The sequence below is a fragment of the Protopterus annectens genome, chromosome 1.part1 (assembly GCF_019279795.1).
Source record: "Protopterus annectens isolate FY-2018-M chromosome 1.part1, PAN1.0, whole genome shotgun sequence".
Lineage (NCBI taxonomy): Eukaryota > Metazoa > Chordata > Ceratodontiformes > Protopteridae > Protopterus > Protopterus annectens.
The window spans coordinates 44,180,645-44,202,745 of NC_056726.1; the positions used below are offsets into that span (position 1 = coordinate 44,180,645).

The 22,101-nt window shown below is 40.2% G+C and overlaps 1 protein-coding gene across 3 annotated transcripts in view; it reads right to left on the bottom strand.

Moving 5' to 3' along the window:
* ARHGEF10 (Rho guanine nucleotide exchange factor 10) overlaps positions 1–22,101 on the bottom strand; it is a 2,254,368-nt gene that overhangs the window by 1,953,506 nt on the left and 278,761 nt on the right. The window contains exon 1 of one of the 3 annotated variants that reach the window (XM_044073499.1): positions 11,192–11,256. The exons of the other annotated variants lie outside the window; for them this stretch is intronic. The gene's annotated coding sequence lies outside the window, so the exon portion shown is untranslated. Of the gene's footprint in view, positions 1–11,191; positions 11,257–22,101 lie in introns of those variants that run through there. 3 annotated transcript variants of the gene reach the window in all.

Here is a 22,101-nt window from a genome sequence, read left to right on the forward strand (position 1 = left end):
GCTAGTTTCCTATAGCTTGTTTTTCAAATATTGATCTAATTCATATAGTGATATATAAAGATCAAAAGGATGGAAAGAGCAGTTACCAGGGTGAGTGATACATTTAATAATGTTATTTTAGTATGGCACTTTGAAATGGAAATGGATCATAGACCATAAATGTGCTGAGAGGAAGCACTAGATTCACTTCTACATAGGATTCACAGAGTCCACGTACAATTAAAGACATATATACTGTCACTCATGTCTTAGTTAACAGCCTTCTGGCAGTAGACACTCTATCTTTAGAAATCAGGGGAAAACAGGCATCAAATTCAAGAAATATTTGCCATGAGCAGCTCAGCTGCAAGTGTTGATTATTTACCTAACCTCTGGAAGTACCTGAAAGCAAAGACTGCTGTGTATGCTCAAATAACAGAAAGACAAAAAAACAAAAGGGCAGGCTGGCTACTGAAACACTACTGGGTAAAACAGCCAAGACTTAGCACGTAGCTAAAAGAAACAATCTTGAGTTGCACAGCATGCATTAAGGAGAAGGTAAATGCTAAAGTGGCCACCAAATTATTAGATGTTGTAAAAAGCTAGAAATTCATTTGGTCACACAAAACAGCAGCAATTATCTAATGCTGAAAGAGTATTTGTCTAAATAAATAAAAATGTCATGACTCACATCTGCATGGTTAACTCATGCTCTCATCCATGAGAAGGCCATTTTGATCAAAGTATAGCAGAAACCATACTGCTGTCAACAGACTACAGTTTGCAGATTTTTCAATAAAGTATGCTTTCCCCTCATGTGACTAACTGTGCTAAAGTTATTTATTATTTAGTTATTTATTTTACATTTGTTGACCCTGATTGTCCGAATGAGCGGAAAAGCCCTTTTTCAGCAGAGGCCCTGGGAGAAAAGCTCCAACATATTAAACAATTTTCATTATAAATTAGCATTAAAGAGCAATGTTACAGGATTATTACAAGGCATTAAGTAGCAATACAATGTTATACAGTGTCAATAATCAGGAGTATAGCATAACTATTTCAAGATGTATAAAAAGAAATATGTCATTAAGATGAGTATAGTTTTTGGGGTAAGTGGTTACAAAAACCCAGTTTTATCATGATGTAGTTACATGAAGGCAAGACAATTACAATATAATGTTTCTCTGAGGCAATTTGCTTAATAGATTTTAGAAGACAGTAGAAAGAGTAGTCAAGGAAGATTAGAGAGAGCTAGTGAGAAGAGTGAGTTAAGGGCAGAAAGTAGATTAAGGTATGAGAAGTAGGGGATGTTTAAGAAGGGAGAGTGCAGTGGCAGGACCAGTGACTTTTAAAGTGCTCTTTGGTGGCAGGTGTTAGGGTCCTGATTTCTACTGGGGGCCTCCACTATTTCCCTAATCTCCCTAAAACAAATCTCAAAATCTCAAAACAAACTCAAGTCTCCCTAAAACAAAGGTAAAATGGAATGGGTAGTCCAAACAGTGAGCAATTTGTTAAAGAAAACAACATATCCATACATTGTATTACTTGCCTACATAGGGAACTCAATGAGGATATGTTACAGTACAGCTTCCAAAGTGGTTTAGGGTGCATACCACCATCTCAACCCTTCTGGGGATGATGATTCTTGCAATCTCTAAAAGAAGAGTGGTTGCAGCTAAAAAGAAGATGTGGAAGGATATTAAATGTTTGACTCTAGATATGGGGTGAGAAGCTAGGAAATGCCCACATTAGAAGAAGAACTGCAGATTTCAGATACAAAAGTTCAAGGTGTTGTGAAAGCACCACACGTGGTTCCTCATTTGTACCTGCTCAAGAAATCACTTGGTTCAATCTGAAGGAACTAGCATCAGCTGTTCCAAGTCCCACTGAAGGTGATTACGCTGCAGGAAACTGGACCGCAGCAGCACATAGAAGCCATCACAGCTTACCAAATTTGGGAAAGTTCATCAGCTTCCCTTAAGCCTTCTTTACTTACTGACTTGCTATGAGCACATATTTACTGCTGTTGTCTTCAGAACGAAATATGGAAGAAAAAAGTGAGACGTTTCATTTCTAAAAAGATATGAAAAATGAAAGTCTTGCTGAAAAGATGAGGGTGTGAAGAGTCCTTCATTCATTCATTCTCCAATAGCTACTTTATCCTGTTCGGCATTACAAAGGATCCAGAGTCTATCACAGCACTCACGTCGGTGGAAGCCACAGAAACTAATTCTGTACAGTTTGCCACTTTGTCACAGGAAGCACACATAACCTTACTCACTTACTCACTCATTGCATGAAGACCTATGGATAAACTGAAGGACTGCCAATTCAGCTACAGGTTAGGGTGGGGAATCCACCTCCACCTAGAGGTCTGTTACCAGTGGTGTCCCACAGGGCTCTGTAGTAGGATCTCTCCTGTTTGGAATAGACTTCTCTGAAATCAAGGCAAATATACAGGCCCTTTGGGTGACCAAATTTCTTGACTACAAGCTGGGTGCAATTACTGAATCCCCCAAAGATGTAGATATCTTCCAGGAGAATTTGACACAGACAAATAACTAGTGCCAGAACCATGGCCTAAAACTTAATTCAAAATATGTATAATTATAACCTTTGGGAAAATTACCACCCCTGCAAATTACATCAATGATAACACTCCCTTAAGAATAGACCAAGTGGCAAGGGATGTGGGAACTCAGGTTGTCAGTAACCTGAATTTTGATCTCCATGTGTCCATGGTAGTGAGAAAATCCTTCTATGTGGCATAACTTATAAGTAAGGACATGGTATCCAGATCTAGTGAAACCATAGTCCCACTATACTCAGCCCTGATTAAACCAGTAATCAAGTACAATTCACTCTTCAGCATGTACCTGACCAGGCATCTGCAAAGGCAGGAGTGGCCACAGAAGTTCCTCACTAAAGGAATACAGGGTTTAAATGATATGTTCTACGCGGACTGCCTCAAAGCTCTGTCCCTGTACTTGGTCTGCTACAGACTACTGAGGGGCGATATACACCTAACCTACAAGCCAAGCTCTGATCCAGGCCTGAAGGATCTGCTACACAATCGCAAAACAAACGGCACTAGAATTAACCAATCTAAGCCTCATCTGTGACATAAGCCAAACATGTTGGAGGGACAGGTATGTGCCTCAGAGATTACCCCTTCTCAGGAAGAGACTCCCCATTCACATGAAACAGAACTCTTCCCTAAGTATGTTCAAATGCAATTTGGACCAATGGATGGAAAATTGCAAATTCACTCCTGCCTTGTCACATATGGCACTTATGGATGGGGCAGTTTGTAGATGCAGTAAGGTGCAGGCATATACCAAAGTCATCCTAGCCTGTTTGCATTGATAATTGGGAACACTGGGGCATGAATGGCTACACTTAAAATGTCTCTGGGGCTGTTGGCCTAGTAACCTCCCATGGTCACATGATCCTATATAGCATGTCTACGAATGTGGAAGGAAAGGGGAGCAATTTGTGAAAACCCATACAAAGGCAGGTAGAACATACAGGTTTCACACCGAAGGCACCACAGCCAAGAATCAAACTGGAGTGTGAGTATTACATGTTAAATGTTACAGATAGTTTTGTTTCAAGTTATAAGAAGAAGGAACCATTTAACAGTATTTAACTGTAAATGGTTAAGGACCAATGTTTCATCATACGAGCAAAGCAATCCCCTAATATATGCAAAGACAAAGGCATCTCACTCACCCTTTGTTCTCACAGAAAAGTACAGTTGTGTGCACTTACCATAAATGTAGATGTTCGAGTGTATTCACTGTTGCAGTCATCACATTTGAGTTATCTGCTTGCAGTAGCCCTCAGTCAGCTTGATTAACAAAGTCTTGGGTCCTGCATCGGTTGCTGTCCCTTCTTCCATGATGTCAGGTCGTCAGGGGTATAAAACATGCAGCCGATGCCATTACATCAGTTCTTCTTGCCCCAGGTGTCAGGTGCCCCCCTAATGGGAAGCAATTAAATCTATAAATATACAAGATTATACCTCCAACAAAAAAGCAAATACACCAAAAAGCTTTCGAGCATGGTAAAGTAGAGTAGAGGTATAGCCAAAAGAAGAAAGGGGGCTGGATGGAGGGTAACCAGGACTGCAACGGTGAATAGACTCAAACATCTACATTTATGGTAAGTGTACACAACTGTACTATTTTCTTCATGTTTCACTGTTGCAGTCATCACATTTGGGTAGATTCCCAATGCTAAGGATGGGAGAAGGAATTTAGATAGCATTAGGACCAGCTATAAGGCCCTGCAAGACTGCATTGGCAAAGCCAGCTCTGGATTTAGAGAAAATTGGCAGATGTTAATGCTTGGTGAAAGTATGTACTGAACTCCAGGTAGCAGCTTCTAGGATGTCCCTAGTAGGGACGCCTCTGAGAAAGGCTGTAGAGGTAGATGCAGCCCTGGTTAAGTGGGGTCTGATCCCCTGTGGGATAGGTTTTCCATGGTGCTTGTAGCAGAAATGAATGCAATGGCCCATCCATTTGGAAATGGTTTGCTTTGAAATAGCCTTCCCCTCTGCCCTGCAGCAAATGCCACCAGCAGTTGGTCAGATTTCCTTTGAGGTTTAGTCCTGTCCAAGTAGAATCTAAGTTGTCTGTGCACGTCTAAGGAGTGCAGTATCCATTCTCCTTTGTTCTGTGGGTTAGGAAATAAGGTTGGCAAAGGAATGGACTGATTAAGGGCCACACTGGATACCACCTTGAGAATGAAGGAGGGATTGGTCCTGAGGGACACCCTGTCCGCATGAAAGATGATGAAAAGCTCCACTGCCATGAGGGCCTGTAATTCAGATACCATTCTTGCTGAAGTGATTGCTAAAAGGAAAGCTGTGTTCCAAGAGAGGAAATTTAAATCCGCAGTGGCAGCTGGCTTGAAAGGAGGAAAGGTGAGCTTTTCCAATACAAAGTTAAGGTCCCAGGCTGGAGTTGGGGCTCTCCTGGGTGGTCGTAGATTTTTGGCCCCTCTGAGGAACTGCTTAAGCAGTGGATGAGAGATGAGGGGAGGTTCTGTGTAATAATGAGCTGAAATGGCTGAGGCGTGAATTTTTACGGAGGAGAAAGACAGGCCCTTGTGAAGCATCTCAATTAAGTATTGTAAATTTGAGGGTAAATTTAGCACTACTGTGCTCATCCCTTGAGACTGGTTCCAGGCACAGAATCTTTTCCATTTTTTCAGCATAAGATTTTCTAGTACTAGGCCTCTTTGTCTCTAAAATGATATCCATCACTAGTTTACTGAAGGGTGGTAAAGGAGAGATGAGGTAATTAGCCAGGCTGCTAGGTTCAGTGTATGAAGCTGAGGGTGCAGAATTTGGTTCTCCTGTTGAGACAATAGGGTAGGAGTCTGAGGCAGGTGCCATGGGGCCAACAGTGACACACTGCGTAAGGGGGGTACCAGTATTGGCGTGGCCAGTCTGGTACAATAAAAATCACCCTTGGTTTGTCTTGTTTGATCTTTAGTAGTACTTTGGAGAGCAAAGGCAGAGGAGGAAAGGCATAAACTGATAGGTTTTTCCAGCTAAAGGACAGAGCATCCACTTTCCAAGCTTGTTTGTGGGGAGTCCTTGTGCAAAATTTGTCCAATTAATAGTTCTGGGGGGAGGCAAACAGGTCTGTATCTGGGCTCCCCCATTTGCTTGTCAACATGTTGAAAATCCTTGGTTCCAGCTTCCACTCCTTTGGGTCCATGAGGTTTCTGCTTAGTTCATTTGCCAGTGTATTCAGTTTTCCTGGCAGGAACTGAGCTTGTAGATGTACTTGGTAGCTCAGGGCTGTGTTCCACAATGCCATGGCTAGTCTGCATAGGGGGTAAGAATGTGTACCCTCCTGCTTGTTTATGTACCACATAACAGTGGTGTTGTCCGTCTTTACCATTAATTGTCCTGGAAGAATGTGGTCCTTGAAGGCTGTCAGAGCATGCTGTACAGCTAACATTTCTTTTTGATTGATATGCAAGTGCATTTGACTTGGGTTCCATTTGCCATGAATGCACTTCCCTGCCAGGTGAGCCCCCCCCCATGCATAATCTGATGTGTCTGTTGTTAGAGTTTGGGCGGCAGGGGGTGGTGTGAATGGTAGTCCCTTGTTTTGGTGGCAAGCCTCTGCCCACCAAAGGAACTCTAACTGTAGGCAAGGTATGATAGGAATCATTGCTTCTAGATACTGAGAATGTTGACACCAAAGGCTTTTTAGATACCATTGTAGTTTCCTCATATGCAGTCTTGCATATGGAATCAGAAGAATGCAGGAAGCCATGAACCCCAAGGCTTGTAGTATTTGCTTTGCAGATAGTAGGGTTTTTGTGGCCACTTGTTTGAAGTAGGTTGTCAAATTAATTTGTTTCTCTGGCGTGTGGAAAGCCATCTGGGAAGTTGCATTCAAGCTTGCTCCCAGGAATATGATTTGTTGACAGGGTACCAGGTGTGATTTATTTTTGTTTATGGTGTACCCCAGACAAGTTAGCACCCTTTGTACAAAGGCCAGATGATTCAAAAGTATGTCCTGGCTTTCTGCCTGAATTAAACAATCGTCCAGGTATGGGTATATTTGAATATTTCTTTGCCTGCAAAATGCGATGACTGGGGCTAGGTACTTTGTGAATACCCTGGGCACAGTAGATAAGCCAAAGGGCAGTGCAGAGAACTGGTAGTGATTGTAGCCTGCTTTGAAGCGTAGGTATCTTCTGCAAGATTCCCTGATTGGGATGTGCAGGTATGCTTCCTTTAAATCGAGTGTTACCATCCAGGCATCTTTTCCTAGCATAGGAAGCAACTGGTGAAGAGACAGCATCTTGAATTTTGGAATCACCAAAAAGGTGTTTAGAGTAGACAGGTCCAGAATAGGACGCCATGAATTGTCTTTTCTAGGTACCAGGAAAAGTCTTGAGTAGAAATCTTGTCCTTTTTCCTCTTCTGGTACAGTTTGAATAGCCTTTATGTTTAAAAGAGAGAGTATTTGCATTTGAGCCTCTGCTCACTGATTTGGGGGTAGATCTGGCTAGCCTTTTGGCGTTAGTAATATGTGGAAGTGAAATCTGTATCATTGGAACACAATATTTAAAACCCATTTGTCCTGGGTAATGAGTTCCCAGTTTTTGGCCTGCAGACCAATCTTTCCCCCTAAAGGAGCAATTCAGTTGAGAAGTGCTTGGAAGTTTTAAAATCAAGTCATTGAGACAGTTTTCCATAGGGGGGGAGTCTTACTACTCCCAGATTTGGAAGCGGAAGCCACCCACTGCTTAGTCTTGTGCATACCCTGGGACTGAAACCTGGGATTTCTGCTATGGCTGGGTTTGGATTGAGAAGGGCTGGAAGGAGCCGGAAAGGACCAATTCTTAGAGGGCCATGCCTACTAAATCTTGGAGGCTGAACTTGTAAGAAATCTTTAACAGTTTGCATAGATTTAGCTTTATCTTCCATCTTTTTAAGAACTTCCTCAGTTTTGTTGCCAAACAGGTGGTCCTGTTTTAAAGGAGCATCCAACAGTTTAGCTTTAACATGATCAGGCAAATATTGCTCCTTAAGCCAAGCATGCCTTCTGAGTTCAGACCCAGTGACAGCAGCCCTGCAAGAGGCCTCTACAGAATCAAACACACATTGCAAAGTATGTTTTCCAACCTGTTCAGTAGAATGCATTAAATCCTGTAATTCCTTATTTTCAGCACAGTCAGGAATCAACATAATTTTCTGTTTAAGCAATCCAATAATATGTTGTTGATACTTTAACATATGAAACTGACAGTTTAAGGCCCTAATGGCCAAGGTTGCAGAAGTGTAAACCTTCTTACCCCATCTATCCAGCGCCCTGGAGGGGTCTACATTAGAACATCGAAGTTTCAAAACTTTGAATGTTCTAATATCGACCTCTATTCTGCATGTTCAATGTTGTAAGCATTCGCTGAACAGCTAATTTTTTCCTAGGGAAAAAATTTGCTGTTCCAAAACACATACACACAACACAAGCACACCAAACAAACAGCAATCCACACACATATACAACTAAAATCTTACATCTAGCCCTACACTAAATTGTACATACACCATTAACTATCCACTTACCTTAACCCAAACCCTAACCCTAAGGTCAGTCACTATCGCACACTCACCTCACCCGCGCCCTAACCCTAACTCACCTACCCCACCCTAACCCTCACGTCGACACAATCGCACACTTACCTGACCCGCGCCTTAACCCTAACTCACCTAACCCACCCTAACCCTCATGTCCACACAATCGCACACATACCTAACACGCACCCTAGCCCTAACTCACCTAACCAGCGCCCAATCGCACACTTACCTGAACCCAACCGGTAACTTTCCACCACAGCACTGAAAATAGCAAAGCGACAGAAACGGATGACCAAATTCTTTCCCTAGGAAAAATTTGGTTTTCTGTAGCTTTGCTATTTTCAGCGTTCGCTGAATAGGGGTCGATATTAGCACATTCGAAGTTTTGAAACTTCAATGTTCTAATTTTGGCAGTAGAGGCCTTAATGCCCTTGGGTCCCTATGAAATAGTCTCTGGATCCGCAATAGGATTTTTAAAAAGGAACTTGTGAGAATAAGGAAACCTGTAATATCTGTCAGGTTTTCTGGGAGCAGGAGTCAAAGAGTCAGGGGCCAAACTAGATTCCAAAAAGGCATCATCAACAATGTCTAGTACAGGAAGTATAGCTAAAGGCCTATGCTGAGGCAAGAGTAAGAAATCCCTAAGCCTCTTTTTCGAATCAGAAAAATCCTGGCTTTCCTAGTGGAAATGCTCCCTTAGAGTGTGCAAGGTTTCACCAAAAGAAAAATCCTCTGGAGGGGAAGCAGAGGGAATAGAGTCCTCTGCATCAGAATCCTCATAAGTCGATAAGGGTAAATCCAGATCATCAGAAGAATCAGAAAAATCAGAATCCTGGTCAGAAGATTCATAAACAATTTCAGTCCTGGGTCTCTTAGAAGAGGGTGGTTGGCTTCCCCTGATTAAAGTTATAAGATCTTCCAACCATTTTTATCATTTGTTTTTTAGGCATAGAGGCCTGAGCATGCGACCTGGGCATCAGTTTTCTAGGCATGGTACGAGGTTTAGGCCTTAAAGAAGCAGAAGGTGTCAGTTTAATATGCAAGTTCGCAGGCCTGAATACACCTTCAGAAGCCGGTGCCTGCACAGTGGCTCCGGACCCATCCAAGGTAGAGACATCCGCAGGTTCCACAGTTGAAGCGTCTAGCGGCATACCAGACTCCAAATGGGTCTCAGTAGAGGCCTGCGAATCAGAAGTAGCGGGTATAGTAGCGGGTATCAGGGGCTGCGAAAGCGCCTCACTGAGTACCAACGAACTGGCGACTGGCTTAGGAGAAGCGTCGTCGGCAGCTTTGGACCTAGGCGGCCTGTCTCTGTCTTTATCTTTATATTTTTTCGGAATTCCGGTAGTTAGATGGCTTACCAATGACATTTCTGGATAATTGAGCCGAGAACCGAAATATTTAGAGGCGAAAATATACCGACAACGGATAATGCATTGATTAAATGAAACACAAAACCGACAGCAAGGTACGTTGTGGTCAGGGCCTAGGCAAGGAATACAGTACGAATTAAAATCTTTGTGAGGTATTTATTTGCTTTCAACAAGAAATGCAATTATTAACTTTTACTGACATCGGAAAGGAGCAAGAAAAAGTTTCCCCAATGGGGTACTTAGCTTTAATTGAAGACTTCGGTTCTCAAATTCGAAAATTTCACGAGTCGGCCGACCGGCACTTGCGAACTGCTTCTACTTCGGGCACCGCATGGCAAGAAAGACTGATGTAATGGCGTCGGCTGCATGTTTTATACCCCTGACGACCCAACGTCATGGAAGAAGGGACAGCAACCGTCACAGGACCCAAGACTTTGTTAATCAGGCCGACTGAGGGCTACTGCAAGCAGATAACCCAAATGTGATGACTGCAACAGTGAAACATGAAGAATGTAATGTAACCTAAAAGACCAAAGACTACACAGAAGTGCTGACTTCAGGGTGGAGAAGGCTGTCTTGAGGGGTTAAATATCTTGTGGAAGTGAGTGTTATGCCCTTGCTGATGTAATCCAGAGCCAGTTACAGTTCACAGTCTATTATGACTAAAGGAGGAAAACCCAATCCTCAATGGCATCACTCCCACTATGATTTGGGGGGGGGGGGTCAAGGAGAAGGAATAGAGAAAAAAAAAAAAGACTGAAGGCCATCATAAAAAGGTGTTGAGTGTCTCAGTCCATGGGCATATTAGTGAGCACTCAGCGACACTATACATGTTTCTTCTGTTTAACGTCAAGAAACATGGGTCTGAAGAAAATACTCCATTTGTGGAACCAATTTATTAAAATATGTCTAACTTAACAATGAGTTTTGTCCTACAGCACTACACTTGACTTTGCAGCCTGCACTAGCAAACTGTACAACTCAGAAGAAAGCACTAACCACAACTTTCAATTCACCCCAGAAAATGGTAACTTCTGCTTATCAGGTATTAATAAGCATTAAAAAAAGGATGAGCACATGAACGTGAACTACTCTACTGTGTACTGCATAGTTCAGCTGAGATTTTTGTTAAGGGACTGAACTTTCAGTGCTTCAAACAAGACTCAAATCATTATAGTGAAGTATTTAAAAGTCAATGTAATTACTCAGTAGTTATTCAGATCAGTACTATAAAATACAGTAGCAATGGAAGAGAAGACGATGCAAGCAGTTCAGAGGACAGTGACCAAAAATTAGCATAATGAGGTACTGATTTAAAGAAGAGTGTCAGATAAATGTATCATGACCATTAGCACCAGTTAATGAGAGAGAGAGAGGAATGGGGGAGTTCGAACATACATGCGTCAATGCAAAAATAATCAAAACAACTGAAATGAAAGCTGAAATGGTCTTAACAAGAACCCATATAGAACCTGTTGCAAGAAACAGTTAAGCAGATGATACAAGAAAATACATCCAAGGGTAAAATAGAAAACAAAGACCAAGAAACCACCAAAGAAAAACAAGCACAGTTAAAGACAACTGGTAACCAATATCTATTTAAAAAAGAAGAGTGCTAGCATGCAAAATTAAATTCCATTGTCTCTCACTGGAAAGAAAAGTCTGTCTCTGTGCCACAGTTAACACAGCAGTCTATAAATGAAGGAGTTGAGAGGAATGTTTTTCTCACCTGCTTTATAAGATGGTCCTTACTACCTGTCTGACCTGAAGTAAGAGATGATTTCCAGAGCTAAGGGAAGGGCCTCCATAAAGGCAGCATAACAAATAATCAAGCTGTAATTTAGTCAAATGTTGCCAAATCAGTCAGCTGCTTAACCCCCTCCCCCACCCCCCTTTGGAGTATGTTATATTTGTTACTGGTTGCAGATACCTGTCCCCCAGGGTGGTATATAGTTCAGAAACCAGTTCAGGCACATTTTGAAATGGGTTTACTGAATCCTGTCTGATGAACATTTTCTGGATCATCTAGAAGGAGTTTCCACCATAACCCTAAAGTAAGAGGTAATGTATACAACTCTGAGAAAACTAATACCTCATTAAGAGGGCACACCCAAATTAATGTCTACTGAAACTGTAGACTACACTCCCAGTAATATTATACTCAGAGTAAAGACACTATTTTATGGATTAATATTATTTATTTATTTATTTACTACTTGTTTTGTTGGGTAAGTAGACTGGTCTATTAACCCTTTTCAGCGACGACCCGAGATCAAATAGCAACATGATGGCCTTTCAATCAACAACACTCCACACAAAACGAATACCTAATAACATTCAGAACATAGTAAGACTGAAAGCAGATAACATTACATGATCCAATCGGAGTGCATTGAAAAAAAGATGCATGCAAAAAGCAGGCTAAGATGTGCATAAAATACAGTGCAATCATGTATATAAAATATAAACTCCTATATAAATGTGAAATATTTGATATAAGATGCCACGTTAATAAAGCTCCTTTATGCTAACAAAGTAAAAACTTATAAATCCTGCTAAGCAGAATTAATGGCATTGAATTTTTTTCAATCAGAAAGTCCCACTCATGAGATGCGGATAGTGGCACCTCTAAACCCCCCAATATAATTATATTAAACATTTATAGCTGAACATCATCCTCACCATCCTCCAGTGAATATGTGAATTACATGTCTAAATTGTTAAAATAGCACAAGCAAAAAAAGCAAATTACAGCAGACTGGCCCACGGAAATAGGTTCATAGCTCGCTACCAGGCATGCAGGGCAGGAGACCATTAAGGAACCCAACCTCAATAATTCCCAGTTGCTCAAGGTCACACAGCAGGAAAATGAAGGTGAAATGATTCAAACCCCTACACTTGCTCAGGAAGTAGCTCATTAGCAAATCAAAGATTTAGTCCCCTGCACTAACTACCATAGAGAATCTTGTAGACTTACAAGGCTTGACTAGAACAAATGTGTACTTTTTTATTTGACAAGAGTGGCACAAAGGTTGATAAGAACTGTAACTCTCTGCATTGTTAATCAAAAATATGCCAGTATTCAGAGTACTGATAATAGTGTTTTACAGACGTATGCAAGAAAGGCCATCCAGGAGCAATTTATGGCAGTGGAACTGGAAATATGCTTTGGGAGATAATAAATTAGAATGAGCGTCAGAAACCAATATCAGTTACTTAAACAAATGATATTTGTATTAGTTGTTTTCCTAAGCCCTGACACTCGCTAAGGCATTTTTAAAATGGGCTTCTTTCTCTTTGGTCCCTAGTTCTACTGCCAGTCTCAATCCAATGTCCCTACATACTCAATTGTTCCCTTTTTTAACAGGATTGGCAACTTTTGCTGTATCCCTTCTAAAAGGTAGGTTCTCCCTCTTCTGGGAAAGATTTCCTTGCTGCACCCCTTAGTCAACAGACAGTCAGAAGAAGGACATTTATATCCAGGACTGGACATTATTATGCAGAGAAGGAGGACTCTAATTAACACAGTGTCAGGCCAAGTGCCTAACGCCCCACCCCCACCCACCATCACAAATGCTAAGTGCAGGGCAACTAGTCTGTGGTCCCATGTTTATTCCCTGGTGGCCTGATCACAAGCAGAGACCCACTCCCTCCCCCCTAAGATGGGACAGATGATGTAATCTGCTCATGCCCACTCCCCCAGGCCAGTTTCTCTAGCAGCTGGTAATAAAAAGTAGGTTGTCGCATACATCTCAACTGTACAGATTTTTGCCTCATATCTTTGGTCTATTCCTCATAAAATTTGTGAATTTCTAGTAAATCACTGAAGTTTGAAGTCACTAAGTAACGACATACATTTGACTTTCAGACATAACATCATTTGGATAGCAACTTTGTTTATAAGGGCAATATTTAAACTCTATCCCTATTTTTGGGCCTTTGTCCCCTATTATTTAAGGCTTTGTCCAAATTTTTTGTGGTAAGAAGTTGAAAGGTATGGGTTGTCTAGACTGCACTCATGGATCTATCCCTCTATGCCAGAGAGCTGTGATTAAAATGAACATGTTTAAAAGATAGGTTGCTTATCATTTTTGTACAAACTACCCTGTACAAGCAGTGTCCTTCTTGACTGTTTATTGTCAAATAACACAGGCAGGTTTAGTACTCATATTGTAATGAACTGTGCCAGTTGTAAACAAGAAAACAAATACACATGACATTTCAGACTTGATTAAAAAAAATGAAGTAAAACGAAAATCCTGTCACCTGACATTTTACCATAAACACCTCATTACTATGACAGGTCTTATTATAATGACTTTACTGCAGAATCAATAACTAATTAAAAGTAATCTTGATCTGTTTATGGGATATATTTTTAAAGGAAATGTTAGGCTGATTCATAATGTGTCAGGAAACACTTCTGTTAAATCATTTGATGAAATGCCCATTTCCTCTAAAAAGGCATACTTTTTGGGGACTGTACACATCATCGGGGATATATTCATTTAATACCACTGCTGAACTCTCCTGTCGAACTTGTAGATTAACACAGAAAATGAGAAAAAAAATAGATTTGCAGGTGAAAACTGTATAGTGATACTGTTTAGTATTAAATCACAAGTGAAACCTACAACAGTTCTGTTGAGTATAGATATTGTGCACATACATAAACGTGTATGTTTCCTTACTTGATTTTATACATATAGTGTGTGTGTGTGTGTGTGTGTGTGTGTGTGTGTGTGTGTGTGTGTGTGTGTGTGTGTGTGTGTGTGTGTGTGTGTGTGTGCGGGGGTGTGTGTGTGTCTACATATGTATATAGTCATACTCACGTGATATAGGGGAGTAACCATCTGTAACCTACTCAAGATAAGATTTTAAAAGAGTCTTGAACAGGAGATAGGTTTGCAACACAAGTAGAATGAAAACTGTTTCCACTAAAGCCTACATTAATTATATTTTCTTTCATTGTGCATACATTTCTTTAGAATGCATGCCTTTTCTTTACAGTCTATGAATACCATGACTATATTTTTCACATTTTATAACTTACCTTCATAAAAGATTACAAGATAATAACTGGAAACCTAGCATAGCACACATATAGCACTTCCTACTGAAATGTCAGTACTTGAAATGCCAAGTGCTGAAAGACCAGAATAAAAGCCCGAAAACAAAGGAAAAGAGCAAATCTTGAAAATCGCTCTTCTCCTTTAAATTTCTTTTTTGGAAGAAGGGAGCAAGCCACCGTCCTGCATCCCCCCAAAATTATAAATACCAAAGAGTAAATCTTGAAAATTGCTCTTCTCCTTAAAACTTCTTTTTGCAGGGGGAGGCAAGCCAGATCCCTGCACACACCCCCCAAACTTATATATATCAACTCCAAGATCACAATATCTTGGAGAAAAGGGAATGGCATCTCAGACTTAGTACATACAAGTCCGATCTTTCAGATATTCAGTCTCAGTGTTTTGGGGCTCACTTTTGCAGGACCTGACATTTCAAATTGTTACAGGAGCACTGGAGAATAAATGGATTGGGGAGGCACACATAAAACAAAAATTTTTTCTGAAGGTAAAGGACTTGGGTATACAGTCAAGGAGCTGTGATTAGCATTAATCAGCTATGCTGTCCTATAAAATTATTTGTAGTAGAATCTGCTCTTGTTCTCCTAGTGACACTGCCTCTCTGCTCCAGCATCACACAGGGTTAAAACCTTGACTACAGCCCAACCAAACTGGGTTAGGTTAGCAGCCATGGACTGATAGAGCTGCTGGGATGGATGGGCATGCCTAGCCCATGGGGTGGATTATGTGGACATCTCACATTTACCAATCTCCCACAGAGGCCAGAGAAGCTGACATAAGGGGTGTATCCATAACATGGGAATATGGTGGGGGCATGGCTGAACTGCTGTATAGCAGGGAGAAACACCGCACATCCCTACTGCATATCTACTTCTTGGGCATACCACTTAGTCTGACAGAAGGTGTGAGTAGTAATGGCTAAGTCATAACTAGAACCCCCCCCCCCCCCAGCAGAGGGTAGTGGTGAGATCTCCAGATCCATTATTTTCCCTGATGAGCCCCAGCTCATCAGGTAAGCCAGTAGAGTCTTAAGAAGTAACTGGAAGACCCAGTGAGGACAGGCACAAGGGTAGAGGCCTGTAAGGATCATACAACAGGATGCAAAAAAGTGCTCAAAAATAGTTGTTACTGCATTTCTTTGTTGTAATTTTGGCTCAGACAAAGTGGTGCCCTAATGCAGTGTTAAAAGTGTAAGTAGACATAATGGCTACCAGAAAGACAGGTTTCCAGGGCATATACTTTAAATCTGGTTTAGTAATTGGTTCAAATGGAGGAAGAGTTAGTTTTTATAATACAAAATACAGGTCCAAAGAAGAAAGAAGATTCTTAACTGGAGGTTCAACAAGGAGGCTATCTCTGAAAAAAGCCCTGCAAATGTTCAAGGGATGCTAGAAATATGGTGTCAAGTCCTTAATGAAAATTCAGAATAACTGTTAGGTAAACCTTAAAATAGGAATGGCTTAAGTTGGTACTGTAAATCTGTGGCACACAGTCCAAAATGGCTGTTACTGGAGCAGTAGTTGGGTCTAATAATTTGAAGAAGAACAGAGAAGGAAACATGTTTTTTCTAGTATTTTTGGTCTCAGGGCAGAAGTAAGTATCCTGACTGAACATGACGGATTAAATGCACCTTGGGATCTGGTTGTTTTTTAAACTATGTGTCCCCCCCCTACATTTTTTGGACCAAACAAAAACTGAACCTGACTATTTTAAATGTATATTTAAGTACCAAAATGTTTTAAATTATATTTACTTTTAATAAAGCACATACCAAGTAGTCTTAAATATTTTCTAGCAAAAACAGAAACAAAATGTATTAACTAATAATAACAAAATTACCCATTTCAGAACCTTTAAACCTTAAAAGACCACTTGAACTACTGTCATAATAATCAACCATATCCATATCTATCAGTTTCAGCCATTTAACTGTGTATACCACAAACTGTGATAAAACTAAAGCCACAATAAAGTATTCTGACTTGCTTTATACTAATGTACACTAACTTCAAAGCCACACTAATGATTGTTTAACATGATCAGAATAGCCGGGCAGTCCATAGATAGCCCATATAGTTGGCAGTATACACCTCAAGTTTGACTGTCTTAAAAATAAATAATAATTTTAGACAAAGTAATACATTTTGAGTTTCTTTCTCATAAACACCTTATTTCACAGAACTGTATACTATTCTTGCAAAGCCAGACTACTTACACTGGGCACACAACAACATGGTAAGTTACTTTCATCAAAAGCCAGCCCCCACACCCCCACCCAGCAGCTGTAGCCATTTTGCTGTGTACATCCCCATCTGACTGCAATAAAAAATAATACCGGGCAACCTCTTAGTGCAAGAATCAAGATCAAACTCAAAACAATGAAGGACAAGGCCCAAAATCAGGGACAGATTTTAAACATTGCTCTTATATACTTTGCTAGAATAACAGTTTTTGCATTAGCTTGTATTTTCTGAAGAATATGAAGACTGAAACTCAAATGTTTGTCATTATTTAGTGGCTACAATCCTCAATGATTTGCCAGAAAACCAGATATTATATGGCAAATACATTAAAAATATGAGACAAATTTAGGGCATTCTGCAAAATCAGGCACAGTTTCAGCATGCTTACACACACACACCCACACACACACACACACACACACACACACACACACACACACACACACACACACACACAGTAGCCAGAGAGTAAATTATTCCAACTTCCACACAAATGCACACTAGTCCTGTAAAGCCAGACTATTTAAACTGACCAAACAGCAACAGAATAAGCTACTTTTATCCACAGCCAACATCCCCTCCACCCAGCAGGTATAGCCACATTGCTTCCTCTGATTGTAATATAAATAATGGCTACATATTTCAGCTTAATTTTTCATCTAGAGACAACCTCCTTACGCAGGCCAACATTATAGCCACTTTGTTATTTGTATAGACATCTCATACATGCAACTGTAGTAAAAAAAAAAAAAAAAAAATATATATATATATATATATATATATATATATATATATATATATATAAAATACAATGAGTAGCAGCCATGGCTTGCTGCTACACTTTCAAAGCACAAACCCATGACCTTCCACTCGTTTAATATTCACAGGCTTTCTTCTCATTGCTGTCACAATGAACAATGGAAAGGAATACAATTTATTTATTTTTATTATTTATTTTATATTTGATTATTAGGTTGGTCTGACTGGGCAATCAGGTGCCTGTTTTTCAGCAGAGACCTGGGAGAAAAGCTCCACATACATGACAATCATAAAAATGCAAAATACAAAAATACAACAGCTCTACATACATGATAAAAATACAAAAGTCAGAGATGAGTACAAATTAATAGAGCAAACAGAGCAAACAATAGTATATCATGGCATGGTATGATGAGAAGTTACAGAAGTGTACAGTAGTAAAACAGAAAATATAATGTATTTGAGTAAGAAGGTGCAATAATACTATATACAGTTATATACATTCATTTAAAAATACAGTTCGTTATAGTCGGTTTTTTTATGTGTTTGACCTTTGAGTATACAAAGAATACAAGGAAGTAGAAAGCTGCAGTCACTTTAGTTAGGGTCATTAGGCTGTTCACTACATGATGCTTGTTTATTTATTTCTTTACTTAAAAAATAAATAAATACAGCACTCCTAGTAGAACAGCATTACTGGCTCATGTTATGCATGTGCAAATGTAAGTACTTGTGATGGCATTTAACACTTTTTAATTAAATCTACACAAAATACATTTTTGACATCAGTTAGGCTCAGCACAAATGAGTTTGCAGTGTTGAACAGAACAAAACATTTTAAAGTATATCTGAGTAGCTGGCCTTTGTAGTTTTGACCATAGCAAATCATTTTACAGTATTTTTGAATGGTTTTCCATAGGCCTTCTCAGATATTTTGGGCCCTGGATAGCCACCTGAATCATCTCTATTATACCAGATGAGTAAGAAAGGTCTTTGGTCATCAATGAACTGGAGTAATTACACAGTTAGGCAAAAATAATATACATCATGTTAAGACTTGCTTGATGAAGGGTCAGAGATATAGGGGCATCTCCAGAAGATTAGGACACAGCAGAGGGAACCAAAACTTATCAAGAACAATACAGAAGTATGGAAATGATCTAGGAATTGCTCAGTCTGGCTTTCTGAATGAAATTCTGGAGTGTGTCAGAGGAAATGGGGGAAACTGTAAAGGAAACCCTGGGCTACTTCTGCATAGATATAACCCTGTGCCATCCTGCTATCTTCCTGAGTAATGAATAAGGGAAAAGAAATTGCCATATTTGTTAATGTTCAAGGATGCTAACGGGTTGCAACAATGATTCCCTTAGTGATGAAACACTTTCTCATGCTACTCACTGACAAACAGACCACTCATGAGGCAACAGTAAACAACAACTGAGCTTGTCCTCTAAAAGCCTAGATTCTTCTGGGGGCACTGTGGCTATTAGAAAGTAGTTTGCAACCACTGCCCATTTTCATAACGTCATGGATTCTTGACATAGGAGCTAAGAGTGAAATCTTCTGTTCTTGTTCAGATACAGGTGTACTGTCATACTGTAGGTGTGGCTGCTAACATCATAATGGGGAAGATGCCCACAGAGTGAGAAGGGCTATCCTAGATTCTAAAATGCTGATGTACAGACTGGGCTCCATGTTGACCAAACTCTGTGGATTATCTGCCATTCAAAATTCTTCCCACCCAACAGGACATGCATCAGTAATGATGGCCACATTAGGAGTGAGTGTAAAAAGTACCTGTTCAGACTTATGTTTATAGTGTGAGTACACCAATTCAAGTGGTCCTTCTTAAGAGTTGAATTTCCTGACTGGTAGTAATACTGAATTTGAAAGCTGGAAGCATTGTGTCACAGCAGTCTACAAATGCAAGAACTGACATGGCAACCATGTAAAATGTGGTTGCTATACGAATCAAGGCCTTGCAAAAATTAGAAACAGGAATGATCTGTATCTGGATGATTTAGTTGACAATATTCTGAAGAAGGATCCTGTCAAATGGAATAATTGCCCTGCAGGACTGAATTCGTGAAGTTAATAATTTCAGTGGGGTCCATCTCAGACTTTGAAGACTGAGTACAGACTCACTGACCAAAACTAAATATTTCATCACTGGGTGATCAGGAAGGAGTCACCCAGGTACATAAATACCTTAACTCCTTGAAGCCTCTGGTTCACTGCAACTATATTTGGTGAAAACCCTGGAGGTTAAGGTAAGCTTCCGTAAGAGTGTCTGGAACTGGAACTGACTGATCCTACCCAAAAGAGAAGAGACTTCCTGCATTCCTTGGTGACCATGATGTGCAGACAGCCATCCTGGAGATCTAAAGAGTACATCAAGTCTCTTTACAGGAATGGAAAGATAGGCTGGACTAGGACCAAGCAAGAGAAAGAATTTCATGAGCTGATGCTGATTAAGGCTGCCCAGATCAAGTAAGGGTATTAGGTCCTTGGTCTTCTTTGGATTTACTTTGCAACTAAAAAGAATCTGGAGTGTATGGTTCAAAGGTTCTTAAGTTGCTGCTATGTAATAGACCTGTTAAAGCATTTGAAGCCTAGCCACTGCAGTTTCACTGGTACACCAAACTATTTGCTCTCCCTGTCCACAAGTGTGGACTAGGCCTAGGGGAAAATTTGAAGCTTCCCATCCATTCATCTATGATAGATTTGAAGATAGTAAAGAAGGGTTTTGCTATATAAAAAATGTGACTTATTGCAGGTCTGTAGGATTCTTTGGGAAAGATATTTGTCTTATTTATGTTGGGACTTAGGTCCCTCAGTCTTGTATTTGTGTTACTATCGATTTTGCACATACCCAGTAAGTCAATCAGGATAGGGTGGTTTACTACTTTTTAGGACAGACACTGATTATCACAGAGGGATCTACAGAAGACACAGAAGACAGACAGGGCTTTTAGATGCCCCGAGCAACTTAGCTCATACCTGATTTGTTTAATGAGGAACTGCTTTACATTTTCAAGCTGTGTTAGGTGCTTAGGCTAGTACCTGACAGAAGGCACACCATATTCTAGGAAAGGTGTGATGACAGATGAGTAGAGGGGAATGTTGACCTCTCTGGAGATGCCCTTAGTAATTAGTTAAGTAAGGTAGAAGGCTTTCCTAATGGCAGCCTATACATGGTGGTCAAAGGAGAGTTAATTCCATGAACATACCAAGGTCTCTAATGACAGCAGCTGTTGTAAGGATTTGTATTTATGTGGTAGTTGCATGAGAGTTCCTATTTCCCCAAATTGAATGACACTATATTTGTGGTATTCAGCTTTATGCCATAATCCCGACACCATGATTTTGTCTTAGTGTCTTCAAAGGAGCTGATGATTGTGGCAAGATTGTAATCATTGCGAAATATACTCAAATACCTTTAATTTAATGTCATTTTTGACATCAGATGGGTAAATACCAAATAGAAGTGGCCCTAGAACAAAGACCTGACAAGTCTCTTGGAGGACAGTGTGCCACCAACTCTAAAACAGTGGGTTCATTCAGTAAGCCATTTGGCAATCCAGTAGGTTATGTAGGGATTGATACTGAATTTGACCAATTTTATGATGAAGGCAGAGTGGGGTATAGTGTCAAGGTAGTCTGTGTGCACGGAGTTACCATCACATTGTGCATTTGTAACTCTTTCACATAAATCAGCCATGTTTAATAAACTTGATCTACCTTTTATAAAGCCAAACTGGTTTGGGTCCAGGGACTGTAAGCTCACTATGTTGCTACTGATGAAGTCCATGAAGGCAGATTGCATTACCCTGGAAATGATCTTGATGAGCTTGAAGGTCTGTAGTTGCCTGGGTCTTTGGTAGGGAGTCGCTTGTCACAGAGCATTTCTACAATTGTTTTCAGGCTTATTGTATGTTTCTAGTGGAAAAGAGGCAGCTGAATAGATTAAAGAGGAAGTCTAACAAGTGTTGTTTCATTCTGACCAAGAAACAGCATGGCAATTTGTCTGAACTCAAGGATCTGATATTTTGGTTCTGTCACTTTTAGTATATGTCAGATGTTTAGCTACATCTTCAAGGTTAACATATAAGGTTGGTGTGGTACCAGGTTCTAGTCCTGCGGTTCCTTACACAATTAAATAATGCTTTGTGGTTACTGTTTACTAACATAGCAAATGTTAAGTTCATAATTATCTTTAAATCTTAACTTCTCTGTTCTTTATTTGCCCTTTTGAGGTTAATTTTGGCATGCCAAAATAGGACTAAGAGATTTTTCCTTTTTTTTTTTTTTGGGGGGGGGGGTTTGGTTAAGGTTGAGTTCCATCAGAGGGATTTGTTTTAAAACTTGACATTGAATTTTCTATTTCCGGTGTATAAGAACAGAAGCCTCTATGAAAGAGATGAGATGGGAATATAAGTGGTACTTCCTGCAGGGTAAGGTACTGTTGAATCATTTCAAGCAGCAGCAAGTGTGAAGAAGTTGGCCTTGGAGAAGTCTCTAAAGATGGTTTGGTTGCCTAGTGACTTGTA